This window comes from Phocoena phocoena, chromosome 20, assembly GCF_963924675.1.
Source record: "Phocoena phocoena chromosome 20, mPhoPho1.1, whole genome shotgun sequence".
Classification (NCBI taxonomy): Eukaryota; Metazoa; Chordata; class Mammalia; order Artiodactyla; family Phocoenidae; genus Phocoena; species Phocoena phocoena.
Genome location: NC_089238.1, coordinates 48,805,075 through 48,819,855, shown reverse-complemented (window position 1 = coordinate 48,819,855; position 14,781 = coordinate 48,805,075).

Below are 14,781 nucleotides of genomic sequence, written 5' to 3'. Positions count from 1 at the left end.
CGGACCGGAGCACGAACCCGTGTCCCCTGCATCGGCAGGCGGACTCTCAACCACTGCGCCACCAGGGAAGCCCTGTTCTAATACTTAGATCAGAACATCTCCACCTGTTAGCTTATCAAAGGGGCCAGGAGGGGCCTCATGCTCCTTTGCTAGTTTCCCTGGTAACCGATGAGCCCACCCGATGTCAATTCTCCCTCTAACTAGGAACCTCCCTCTCCCCTGGGAGCGAAGACTTCTGCCACATCCTGCATGCCGCGGGAACCACACGGTGCGATGTTGCTCTAGGACCCTGCTGCAGATGTGTAAAGTCCCTCTAACCATTAAACCACTGACGTCTCTGTCTCTGACTCCAGGCTCTTTCTTTCGTCTTAGAGCTGGGTAAGTACCGACCTTGCAGGCCTGCGGGGTACAGCCCAGCAAACACTCCTCTCCTTCCCTCTTCCTCCTTCCCGCCCACTTCAGATGCAAGTTGCAAGGCCAGTTGATTATCTGTGCTTCTGACCTACTGGCTAGAAATCAGGGGTTCCCAAGAGCCCCTCCTTGGGTTCAATTAATTTGCTAGAGTGGCTCATTGATTTTAAGAGAAACATTTTACTTACTAGATGAGCAGTTTATTATAAAAGGGTGTAACTCAGGAATAGGCAGATGGAAGAGATGCACAGGGCAAGGCGTGTGGAAAGGGTGTGGAGCTCCCAGGACCTCTCTAGGCCTGCCATTCTCCCAGAATCTCCACCTGTTCACCAACCCGGAAGCTCTCCAAACCCTGTCCTTTTGGGGGTTCATGGAGGCTTCATTACATAGGCAGAGGCACATAGGCACGATTAATTAAATCATTGGCCATTGGTAATTGGTTCAACTTCCAGCCCATTGTTCCCTTCCCGGAGGTTGTTGGTGGTGGGGGGATACTGAAAATTCTAACCCTCTAATCAGGTGATTGGTTCCCCTGGCAACTAGCCCTCATCCCTAAGTTACCTAAGGGCTTTACAAAAGTCACCTCACTGACATAGTAAAAGGCACCTTTATCCCTCTTATCACAGGAAATTCCAAGGCTGAAGACCAAATACATATTTGAAGAACCTCAATTAATACCAAGCCGAACAACTACAGAGAACACCACACCCAAGTACATTATATTCAAACTGCAAAACGCCAAAGATAAAGAGAAAATCTCAACAGTGGTTGAGCTAGCTGTGCGTTTTGTTGTTGCTCTGGTTACCCTCAGTGGACCACCAGCTTTGAATTCTTCCAGCTTTGCCTTGTGCTTGAGATGGGGACAGGTTACCAGAGGTTTTCTCCATGTTCTTATGCTCCCCCACCCCCTCAGCTTTAGGCTTTCCCTCTGAGCCAGAACCTCAGAGATCATTGTTCTGCACGCTCTTGCCCCGTTCTGTGTGATCGACAGTTGATCTTTGTAATTGATCCTCACTGGCCCCATTGAGGTGCGAAAGGGTATATTCTCTGGTTTTCCTTCTTAAGCCTCAATCTTCGGCTTCTGTTGTATTCCTGGGGCTCACTGGTGGAGGTTACTCAGTGATTCTGCCACTCCTGCAAAAATAGAGAATTTCTAATGATCTGAGCCCACATGGTTTCCTGAGACTCTCCGAACAGTAGTGTGAGTCGAACCCTCCTTCCTTTCCTTTGCTGCAGTGGGTCTTTGCCTGTGTTCTAAGTTTGGCAGTTCTTGCCACCCTTTCCTCAACAGCTTAATGCTTTTGTTCCATGGAGGAGGACGATCTGGGTGGGGATTTAGGCTTTCTGAACCACCCTCTTCTTCATCTTGCTTCTGATGTCCGTAAAGAATAACCTGTGAGTTGGTACAAACACCCTTTATATCTGAATCTCCCAGGGGTTCTATACGCCCACACTTGCCTAAACTGGTCTCCAGCAAGTTGTTAGAATTTTTAGCTGAAATCTTGCCCACTTGTGTGGCTTGACTTGGTGAAGAAAGTAGAATAATCTTACTCAAGGCAAAGTGCTATCTGTATCAAGCCTTTCTCTGATTCTGGGGAGTGCAACTCATGCTGGGGGAAGGAGTTCTTAGCCAACCTCGGCCATGGGGTTAGTTCTCTTGGTCTAAACTCACTCTCTGCACCTAGCACCAATGCTAGGCAACTATGTTTTTAGGTAGTTCCTTTTCCGGGATCAGAGGGCTGTGGCTCCACGCTGTAGATAAATTCCTAAAACTGTATATTTATGTTAGGACTTAGCAAATTGTGTACTCTTTAAGATTAAATGTGGTAATCCATTAAATTCCCTATGAAACTTCATAACCTGTGGATACGTGCAGAGCAGAAGGAATCTTCTCAGACCCTAATTAGGCACGTGTGCATTCAATAAGTTACCCCAAATTGCAACTCACACAGGCTAGAGCACGGCAACTGATCTTTCTGGGGGAAATGTATTCGTAAGATTTACTCTGAGGTCCAAACTTTAGAATAAGGGGAAAGTACTTATCCTGGGAGAAGAGGGATCCCTTTCAGTACATTACCAGGACTTGTTGGCTGCTTATATAATAGCCATTACCCCCATTTTGCTTTTTAAATATCCCAGATTTTTCTCAGGTACCTACCTTCTTTGTTATGGTGAAGTTTAATCACATTAATTTCCCTTGCTAGGAATGGGTTTAGGAACAGACTTAGGAAAAATTATGACCCAGGAGGTGAGGGTTGTGTGTGTGTGTGTGTGTGTGTGTGTGTGTGTGTGTGTGTGTGTGTATGAGGCAAAGGACTGCTGGGTGGGTTGCTAAGATTTATTTTTTGGAGGGGACATTGTGACAAAAGCCCTTCTTTAACTGGATTTTGTTGGCTGACACCTGGGGTGGTGGCAGCCAATCTATGTTGTAGAAGAGCAGGAAGAGAGAGAAAAAACCTAGCTCCTTGATAATGTCATTGAGACACTAAAATACAAATAAAGCCACCATATAAATAAGCAATATAAATAACTAATGAAATGATAGTATAGGTAACTTTAAAATACGAACCAACATTCTAATTTAATTAAAAAGTATCTTATTTCCTGTAATAGTCAAATGAAGATATATCCTTAGTGTGAAAGATATATATAAGTATATGGACTTAAATGTGGACCTTTCTCTTTACCACAATCTTCCTTTCCTGGGCCTGATCTTACTTCCTGAGAGGTAACCAATGACCATTGTTGGGTATGTATTCTTTTCACTCTTTTACTTTGTACTTAAGTACTAATGTATGCTTACATTTGCCCATATAGTTTTATTTTACAAAATGGAATCATAGCACGTGTCTTCAATGGGATTTTTTTTCACTTAATTTTAATGTCTTTAGGTTATATTTCCTAGTCATCATGTACAGTGTATATCTGTGTACATATAAAAGCAATTTAGTAAGACAGACTCCTAGAAGAGGGCTTGCTGTGTCAGAGGCTGTGCCTGTTTAACTTTTGGCTGATATGACCAGATTGCTATCTGAATCAGCTTTAGCAAATTATGCTCTCACCAAAAGTGTATGGGAAAAAGCATTCTGTATTTCCTGGAAAACTTTTTGGAGGGCAAAAGACGATCAAACTAATAAGTTGTTTTGTGACAGGTATCAGATTTTACCTTTTTACACTCTTTGACACAGCCATTCCACTTCTAGAAATTAATCCTACAGATATATTACATAGGTAGATAAAGATAAAAGAATGGCAGATACAGCAGTACTCATAATCTTGAAGAATTAGGGACAACTCAGTGTCTGGCAAAAGGCAAGTCGTTCAATGAATTTTGATACAAGAGACTGTGTGCTTGAGAAGAGACATTTAATATGTCAAATAACCACCCAGCTCAGGGAATATATGTTCAAAGATCACAACCTGAAAATCTAATGGTTTAGTTCCAGCTGTCTTGGGACAGCTCCGTAAACATTTACCCCACTGGTAAAAGGTTAAGATCTAGCAAATGAGGCAACAAAATACAGGACTTCAAATTTATATTCTCACGTGTTTTATTGTAATTTATTTAAAAGACAAAAAATAAATAAACTGACCTCAGGCTTTAAAAAATGAGTATCAAAATAAACCAACAGAAATTAGGAAGAAAAGTTAATTGACATGAAAGCTATGAAATTTAAAGCAGAAGTGCAAGCAGAAATGTTTGACAGGATACATGAAATTGTAGCAGATAACCTCCAGCCCCACCCAGTATCCATACCTGTCCTTTTATCCAGGAATAGAAGTTTGATTTTTTTTTTGAGCTGGAAATCTACTCAGGCTGCATTCCCAGCACTCCCTTGCCTCATACTGTGGCTCTGTGATTAATTCAGGCAGATGATACATTAACAAAAGTATGGTCAGGAACTTCTGGGAAGGCTAATAAGGGGGCAGAATTACTGGTGAAGTGATTCTTTTATCTTTCCCTTCTTCTGCCTGCTACTGGCCAGAAACACGAATCTGATCATTAGAGCACCACAGTTGTTGTGGATGATAAGATCACAAGGGTGGAAGCTAGGCTGGGGAATCACAGCTTGAAGACTGTGTCTGGGTCCCTGATGATGCCAGAGTGCTAACACAACAATCCCAGGCTGCACACCTCTGGACCTCTTTTACATGAGAGAGAAATGAACTTTTTCTTGTTTAAGACACTGTTCCTTAATTTTTTGTGTGATATATAACATGTTCTATGTTACATGATACAGAATACACATTTTTGTTTAAAAAGAATCATAGAATAAAAAAGGAAATTCCTGGCAAACGTAATTAAGAGGGAGCGAGAGAAAGAGAAAATAAATGTACAATGTTAATAATGAGATACATTACAGAAAAGCTTAAAGATTTATATTAAAGCATCTTGTACAAACTCATGATAATAAATTTGGAAACTGAGAGAAAGGGACAACTTATTATCAAAACATAAAATATCCCATTTGACCCAAAAATGATACAGAAAATTTGAACAGACCAATAACCATAGCTGAATTCAGTGGCAGGCTCAGATGGTTTTACTGCTGAGTTTAATCTCAGTTCATAGATCATGTAATTCCTATGCTATTTAAATAATTGCAGTCCACAGAAAGAGATGAAAGACCCCTAATTCATTGTATAAAGTATCATAAAGATAGCACACCAGAGAAAATAAGATGAATTTTGATTACAAGTATAGAAGCAAATATTTCAAATAAACTATTGGAAGTCTGAATCCAGCTACCCATTTATAAAATTATGATATAAACAAATGGGATTAATTTCAGTAATGCAAGGACTTCAGAAACAAGAACTTTATCAACATATTTCATTATACCAACAAACTAAAGGACATCAATAGATGTTGAAAAGTTATTCAGTTAAATACAGAGCTACTGTGAATAACTGCAAAGAGTTGGATTAGAAGAAAGTATTTAAACGCTATTTACTAAAATAACCAGTGATATATTTTTTTTAAATTGTTTATTTTATTTATTTATTTTTGGCTATGTTGGGTCTTCGTTGCCCGTGCGTGGGCTTTCTCTAGTCGTGGTGAGCGGGGGCCACTCTTCATTGCGGTGCAAGGGCTTCTCGTTGTGGTGCCTTCTCTTGTTGCCGAGCATGGGCTCTGGGTGTGCGGCGGGCTCAGCAGTTGTGGCTCCTGGGCTCTAGAGATCAGGCTCAGTACTTGTGGCACATGGGCTTAGCTGCTCTGCAGCATGTGGGATCTTCCTGCACAGGGGCTCGAACCCGTGTCCCCTGCATTGGCAGGTGGATTCTTAACCGTTGTGCCACCAGGGAAGCCCCAACCAAGGCTATTCTAAAGGGTAAAATATTAGTGTCATTTACCATTAAAAACTGGAATCAGCACTGCTCACTTCGCATATTCCTTAATTTTCACTTTAGCTCTTTGAGAAGGAGACTTAATATCCTCGTTTTTAAGGTGGAGAAAGTGAGGCTGAAAGCGGCTAGGGTAATTTACTCTAGCTAGTTAGCAGGGAGTCAGGTTTTGCACTCAGGCAATCTGGTGCAGGGAATTTTTTCTTTCTCCTGCATCTAAGCCTGTTTATTTGCTTTCCCCTGACCTCTGCCAGCAGCTTCGCCCGCAGCTTCTGGAACCCAGGAGGCCCGGCCGCCCACTGCAGAGCCACGACATTGAGGTCCACAGGGGTGTCACGGTCAGGGGGTCCACCACTTTCTTCCGAATCAGCCTGTCATACCAGCAAGGGTGGCCGCGGCGCCCGGCACGGCGTCGTCCGGGCCGGCGCGGGTCACGGCGCACACGTCACTCACCGCGCATGCGCCGGCCGACGGGGTCCACGAGGTCGCCAAGTGCGGCGGGAAGCGAGTCGTAGGCCAGACGTGAGCCTTTTCTTCCCCCGCGTGGGGCCTGTCACGATGCGCGACAGCTGCGACAGCTGCTCTAGCTCGGTTGTGTACAGGCTCATAAAACCTTGGCCTCGGGGGCCAGACGGAGCCGGAAGCTGGCAGCGCCTTGTCCTTGCCTGCGGGCTGCCCTAGGCCTGGTGGGGCGTCACCCGGGAGGCTCCCCGAGGCGGCCCTGGGCGTGCGGGGGTTGAGGAGCCTCTCACGGTGACCGCCTCCTTCTCCAGAGAGCCCCACGCCCAGTCGTCTGCTTCGGCCACTGCGGCGCTTTCTGCTGCTCGCACCGCGCGCCCCGCAGCCTCTCGCAGGCCTGTGTCCGCCAGGCGATCTCCTCCTTCCGGTGCAGATGTACCTCGCATTGGCTCACGCTCATACAGGAAGCCATCTGCGGGGACGAAGGGGTCCTGGCAGGGCTGCGGAGACCGGCAGCAGCATCAGGTCCTTGACAGCACCACGGCCGAGGAATGCTCCGGGCTCCATAGCCTGAGGCCGCCGTGTCCTCGTTCTCACGGTGAGTGTAGACGGCCCCTGCCGTGCAGTTCTTCCTGTGTCTATTGACCCTCACAGTCGCCTCTTCTTTCCTTCCTGGCTTTTCCAACATCGCCCCTCCCGCCGGAAAGGAACCAGAGAATTAGGTCTCCTGTTAATTCAGCCAGCTCTCTTTGGATTGGTGTTTTCATGCCGTGTCTTTTTCCAGCCTTTTCCTGTTTATCTGTTCCTTCTGTTGAAAGTTGGTATTTTGTGGGTGACAGATAGTTCTTTATTTTAAAATTCGGTTTGACAGCCTCTTTTACTTGTAGTGTTTACACAATTTATATTTAATGTTATTATTGACATGGTGGGATTTAAATCTGCCATCTTGCCTTTTGTTTTCTATTTGTCCCACCTGTTTTTGGATCCTTTCCCCCTCTTTCCTGCCGTCTTTGGGGTTAATAGAGTATTTTTTAAAATGCTGTCGTTTTGATAAGCTCACTGTGTATCCAGATGAATAAACTCTTGGTCTTCCTTATGAAAGAGTTGTTTCTCCAATAGTGCAAACTGTCTGCCTGGATAAAGTGAATTGCAAGAATTTTCTGAAGGTAATAGTGAAGTTCTTTCTTAGGTTGCTGTCTTATCTTTCTGCACTAGGCTCTGCTGGAGCAAATAGTTAATGCTGTGTTTGACACAGGTCATCTCAGCTCTCAGAACAAATATTTAAGTTTAATTTATCCACAGAGTAAGAGAATGGATGAAGCATGGCATTATTACACTCTTGAATATTTTACAGCAGTGAAAATTAATGTAGCCAAAGGAATTAGCATGAAAATGCTGAATCTCAAAAACAGTGAAAAGAAAGCAAGTTGTTAATGATTACATACAGTATGAAATCATTCATGTCAGTTTAAGAACAGATAAGTAGTCAAACTACAAGTCAAATAAAACAGGAACGATGAAAACAAAATTCAGAAGAGTTCCTTGCCCCTTTTCCCACAAGATAAAATAAGAGAAGGCAGTGATCAGGGAGTGTCCCAGTGAGAGTTTCAATAGTTCTGTCCATTTGTTAAGGTAAATGGACTATTCATGGTTCTTTAACTTATACACGTGCAAACTCTGTATACATTATATATATTTTTATTTTTAGAAATATTCATTTTAAGAATGCAAAATACGAAGCTTTCGTGGTACTGAAAACATGCAGTCATCCTCTTCCCTTGTTTCATCAGATATCATCAGGCATGCAGTCACCAGTAAACCGAGGTCTTTTCAGGTTGCCTCCACACTCCAGCCCTCAGTTTTATCTGCAAGACAGGGAGAAACTGTTTTCATGACCACTTACAGATAAATAAAATCCTTACAGATAAATAAAATGCTTTGGTTTTATAACGGTATTTGAACCTGCCCCCCCTGGAATCAGAATGTATCATTACTCGATTTCAATCTTTTTTTTTTTTTTTTTTTTTTGGAGCAGCAGCTAATGCAATGTGAACAAGAAATATTTACAATAAATATTGGGGAAAAGAGACATGTTGGTGATGTGATTGTAAAGTTAAAAAGCCCATAAAGCTCTATAAAATATGAGAATTAAGAAAAGAATTTGATAACGTAGTGAAGGAAATCATGAAGTGCCGAGTGCTGAGGGTGCTTTCTATGATAAGTGCTAAAAGAAAAAAAGAGTAAGATGTTGTGTAAGAGATTGTGAAGAGGCTAGTTGAGAGGGATCGAAGAAGGTGTCTCTGAAGAGGTGACATTTTAGCAAGACCTTGAATGATTAGACTTGTGTTGACCTGAGATGCAGGATGAGTGTCAAATGTTACACCTTGAGGTACCCCCAGTCAGCGACGCATGGTTTCAGGAAAGGAGGTGGTGATAGCTTTAAAGGACCCGAAGGACACAACTTTTTCCAGGGGCATGTTGGAAGATACTGGCAGGAGTCCGCGAAAGGAGCTTACTCTGCATGGTCATCGGCAGAGAGCGTCTTGTCCAGCTTCCAACCATTCTGCTGTTCCTGATGGGCTGGCCGATGGTGAGCCAGGCCAGGAGCTGGGAATGGCTCTTTACAGATCTCAGATTTATCCTCATTTTGGGGGAAGAACAAACCCTTCTACCCAAGCCTGCTGGTTTTGGATATGTTGGAAACATTCTTTTCCTGCAAGGGAGAGGGAAAATTCCAACAGCCAAAGATGACCAAGGCAAACTCTTTGTCCAACAAAGAAGGTTTACTGACTTACTGCAACAGGGCGGGGACTGGGGGTGGGGTATGCTAGTGAACTGGGAAGTGTCTCTTGATAAGAAGGAGCCGGGAGGGTCTTTTTAAAGTGAGGCTTGTGCTTGTGTTAAATGATTCTTAGGAAGGGTTAGAGGCAGCAGGAATCATCTCCGAGTTACTTGCTATCATGGAGAGGTGGAAGTTGCAAAGCTGGGCTAGGGACATCTTTTGTGAGAAACCAGTAGCCCTCAAAGAAGAGGGTCATTATGATACTCTACGGCCGCAGCATGACCTTTGGAGAAATATTCTTTAATGTTAACTTTGGAGTTGGCTTTATTGTGTCTGTTATCAAAATCTGCTTAATGGCAGGCCTGATATTTAATACCTCAGAGGAAAAGTGTCCCTAACATCTTTAGGAAATCAGGGGTGTGATCAATAGTGTTTTTACCCGGTTGTACTTGAAGTGCAGAATAAACCCACAGAATAGCCACAGGCTGGCTTAAGTTGGACCAGGTATCTTCCATCCAAGGCATCTGCCTTGGCCCTAGTTAGGAATAGAGTCTGAATTGAAATGGCCTATTTTGCTGAACTGCAAAGTGAATCTAAATACTTATTTTTTTATTGAACCAAAAAAATTTTCCCCAAAAACTATTCCTTAAGGGAAAACAACCTAACAAACCAGTTCAAATGAAAATGTGACCAAACTAACTTTTTTGTTTTTTATTTCTTTATTATTGTAAAAACACATAACATTAAATTTGCCATCTTCACCATTCTGAAGTGTACAGTTCAGTAGTTTAAAGTATATTCACATTATTGTGTAAAGTATATTTGCATTATTGTGTAAAGTTCAGATCTCTAGAACTTTACCATTTTGCAACACTGAAACTCTACATCTGTTAAACACTACTTCCCTCCTCCCCTCCCCTCAGCCCTTGGGAACTACCTTTCTGTTTTCTGTTTCTATAATTTTGGCTCTTTTAGATATTTCATATGAGTGGACTTATATATTTATTTGTCTTTTTGCACCCGACTTATTTCATTTAGCATAAATGTCCTCGGGGTTCATCCGTGTTGTAGCCTGATAGGATTTCCTTCCTTTTTAAGGCTGCGTAAAATTCAATCTTATGTATATACCACATGTTTTTATCCATTAATCTGTTGTGGGAATTTGGGTTGCTTTCACCTCCTGGCTATTGTTAATTATGCTGCAGTGAACATGGATGAGCAAATGTCTCTTCAGGATCCTGCTTTGAGTTCACTGTATATATACCCAGAAGTGAGATTGCTGGATCATATGGTAATCCTATTTTTTAATTTTCTGAGGAAGCTCCGTATTTCCTCCATATGGAAAGCCATTGTTTTCCATAATGGCTACCCCATTTGCATTCCCAACAATGCACAAGGATTCTAATTTCACATCCTCAATAACACTTATTTTCTTTTGATACTGGCACCCCAGATGGATATGAGGTGCTACTTCATTGTGGTTTTGATTTACATTTCCCTAAGTGATGTTGAGCATCTCTTTATGTGCTTATTGGTCATTTGTATATCTTCTTTGGAGAAATATCTATTAAAGTTCTTTGTCCATTTTTTAAATTAGATTTTTAGTTTCTTGTCATTGTTGAGTTACATAAGCTTCTTATACATTTGAGACGTTAACCCTTTATCAGGTATATGATTTGCAGTTATTTTCTCCCATTCTATAGGTACCTTTTCACTCTGTTCATTGTTTCTTTTGACATGAAGAAAATTTTAAGTCTAGTATAGTCCTTTTTGTCTGTTTTTAATTTTGTTTCTTGTACTTTTGGTATATCATATCCGAGAAATCATTACGAAACCCAGTGTCCTGAAGCTTTTTCCCTTATGTTTTCTTTTTTTAATTTAATTTAATTTTTTAATACAGCAGGTTCTTATTAGTCATCCATTTTATGCACATCAGTGTATACCTGTCAATCCCAATCGCCCAATTCATCACCCCACACCCCACCCCCGCTGCTTTCCCCCCTTGTCCATATGTTTGTTCTCTACATCTGTGTCTCAATTTCTGCCTGCAAACTGGTTCATCTGTACCATTTTTCTAGAATCCACATATATGCGTTAATATACGATATTTGTTTTTCTCTTTCTGACTTCCTTCACTCTGTATGACAGTCTCTAGATGCATCCACGTCTCTACAAATGGACCAATTTCGTTCCTTTTTATGGCTGAGTAATATTCCATTGTATATATGTACCACATCTTCTGTATCCATTCGTCTGTTGATGGACATTTAGGTTGCTACCATGACCTGGCTATTGTAAATAATGCTGCAATGAACATTGGGGTGTATGTGCCTTTTTGAATTATGGCTTTTTCTGGGTATATGCCCAGTAGTTTGGGTTGCTGGGTCATATGGTAATTCTATTTTTAGTTTTTTAAGGAACCCCCATACTGCTCTCCATAGTGGCTGTATCAATTTACATTCCCACCAACAGTGCAGAGGGGTGCCTTTTCTCCACACCGTCTCCAGCATTTGTTGTTTGTAGTTTTTCTGATGATGCCCATTCTAACTGGTGTGAGGTGATACCTCATTATAGTTTTGATTTGCATTTCTCTAATAATTAGTGATGTTGAACAGCTTTTCAAGTGCTTCTTGGCCATCTGTATGTCTTCTTTGGAGAAATGTGTAGGTCTTCTGCCCATTTTCAGATTGGGTTGTTTGTTTTTTTAATATTGAGCTGCATGAGCTGTTTATATATTTTGGAGATCAATCCTTTGTCAGTTGCTTCGTTTGCAAATATTTTCTCCCATTCTGAGGGTTGTCTTTTCATCTTGTTTATGGTCTCCTTTGCTGTGCAAAAGCTTTTAAGTTTCATTAGGTCCCATTTGTTTATTTTTGTTTTTATTTCCATTACTCTAGGAGGTGGATCAAAAAAGTTCTTGCTGTGATTTATGTCAAAGAGTGTTCTTCCTGTGTTTTCCTCTAAGAGTTTTATAGTGTCCGGTCTTACATTTAGGTCTCTAATCCATTTTGAGTTTATTTTTGTGTATGGTGTTAGGGAGTGTTCTAATTTCATTCTTTTACATGTAGCTGTCCAGTTTTTCCAGCACCACTTACTGAAGAGACTGTATTTTCTCCATTGTATATCCTTGCCTTCTTTGTCATAGGTTAGTTAACCATAGGTGTGTAGGTTTATCTCTGGGCTTTCCATCGTGTTCCATCGATCTGTATTTCTGTTTTTGTGCCAGTACCATATTGTCTTGATTACTGTAGCTTTGTAGTATAGTCTGAAGTCAGGGAGTCTAATTCCTCTAGCTCCATTTTTTTCCCTCCAGATTGCTTTGGCTATTCAGGGCCTTTTGTGTCTCCAAACAAATTTTAAGATTTTTTTGTTCTAGTTCTGTAAAAAATGCCATTGGTAATTTGATAGGGATTGCATTGAATCTGTAGATTGCTGTGGGTAGTATAGTCATATTCACAATATTGATTCTTCCAATCCAGGAACATGGTATATGTCTCCATATGTTGGTATCATTTTTAATTTCTTTCATCAGTGTCTTATACTTTTCTGAATACAGGTCTTTTGTCTCCCTAGGTAGGTTTATTCCTAGATATTTTTTTCTTTTTGTTGAAATAGTAAATGGGAGTGTTTTCTTAATTTCTCTTTCAGATTTTTCATCATTAGTGTATAGGAATGCAAGAAATTTCTGTGCATTAATTTTGTATCCTGCAACTTTACCAAATTCATTGACTAGCACGAGTAGTTTCCTGGTGTCATCTTTAGGATTCTCTATGTATAGTATCATGTCATCTGCAAACAGTGACAGTTTTACTTGTTCTTTTCCAATTTGTATTCCTTTTATTCTTTTTTCTTCTCTGATTGCCATGGCTAGGACTTGCAAAACTATGTTGAATAATAGTAGTGAGAGTGGACATCCTTGTCTTGTTCCTGATCTTAGAGGAAATGCTTTCAGTTTCTCACCATTGAGAGTGATGTTTGCTGTGGGTTTTTCATATATGGCCTTTATTATGTTGAAGTAGGTCCCTCTATGCCCACTTTCTGGAGAGTTTTTTTATCACAAATGGGTGTTGAATTTTGTCAAAAGCTTTTTCTTCATTGATTGAGATGATCATACGGTTTTTCTTCTTCAATTTGTTAATATGGTGTATCACATTTTTTTGTGTGTATATTGAAGAATCCTTGCATCTCTGGGAAAAATCCCACTTGATCATGGTGTATGATCCTTTTACTGTGTTGTTGGATTGTGTTTGCTAGTATTTTGTTGAGGATTTTTGCATCTATATTCATCAGTGTTATTGGTCTATAATTTTCTTTTTTTGTAGTAACTTTGTCTGGTTTTGGTATCAGGGTGATGGTGTCCTCACAGAATGAGTTTGGGAGTGTTCCTTCCTCTGCAATTTTTTGGAGGAGTTTGAGAAGGATGGGTGTTAGCTCTTCTCTAAATGTTTGATAGTATTCACCTGTGAAGCCATCTGGTCCTGGACTTATATTTGTTGGAAGATTTTTAATCACAGTTTCAATTTCATGACTTGTGATTGGTCTGTTCATATTTTCTGTTTCTTCCTTGTTCAGTCTTGGAAGGTTATACCTTTCTAAGAATTTGCCCATTTCTTCCAGGTTGTCCATTTTATTGGCGTACAGTTGCTTGTAGTAGTCTCTTAGGATGCTTTGTGTTTCTGCGGTGTCTGTTGTAACTTCTCCATTTTCATTTCTAATTTTATTGATTTGTGTCCTCTCACTCTTTTTCTTGATGAGTCTGGCTAATGGTTTATCAATTTTATTTATCTTCTCATAGAACCAGCTTTTAGTTTTATTGATCTTTGCTATTGTTTTCTTTGTTTCTATTTCATTTATTTCTGCTCTGCTCTTTATGATTTCTTTCCTTCTGCTAACTTTGGGTTTTGTGTGTTCTTCTTTTTCTAATTCCTATAGGTGTAAGGTTAGATTGTTTATTTGAGATTTTTCTTGTTTCTTGAGGTAGGCTTGTATAGCTATAAACTTCCCTCTTAGAACTGCTTTTGCTGCATCCCATAGGTTTTGGATCATTGTGTTTTCATTGTCATTTGTCTCTAGGTATTTTTTTATTTCCTCTTTGATTTCTTCAGTGATCTCTTGGTTATTTAGTAACGTATTGTTTAGCTTCCATGTGTTTGGGGTTTTTAGTTTTTTCCCCGTGTAATTGATTTCTAATCTCATAGCACTGTGGTCAGAAAAGATGCTTGATATGATTTTAATTTTCTTAAATTTACTGAGGCTTGATTTGTGACCCAAGATGTGATCTATCCTAGAGAATGTTCCGTGCGCACTTGAGAAGAAACTGTAATCTGCTGTTTTTGGATGGAATGTCCTATAAATATCAATTAAATCTATCTGGTCTGTTGTGTCATTTAAAGCTTGTGTTTCCTTATTAATTTTCTGTTTGGACGATCTGTCCATTGGTGTAAGTGAGGTGTTAAAGTCCCCCACTATTATTGTGTTACTGTCGATTTCCTCTTTTATAGCTGTTAGCAGTTGCCTTATGTACTGAGGTGCTCCTATGTTGGGTGCATATATATTTACAATTGTTATATCTTCTTCTTGGATTGATCCCTTGATCATTATGTAGCGTCCTTCCTTGTCTCTTGTAACAGTATTTATTTTAAAGTCTATTTTATCTGATATGAGTATTGCTACTCCAGCTTTCTTTTGATTTCCATTTGCACACAATATCATTTTCCATCCTTTCACTTTCAGTCTGTATGTGTCTCTAGGTCTGAAGTGGGTCTGTTGTAGACAGCATATAT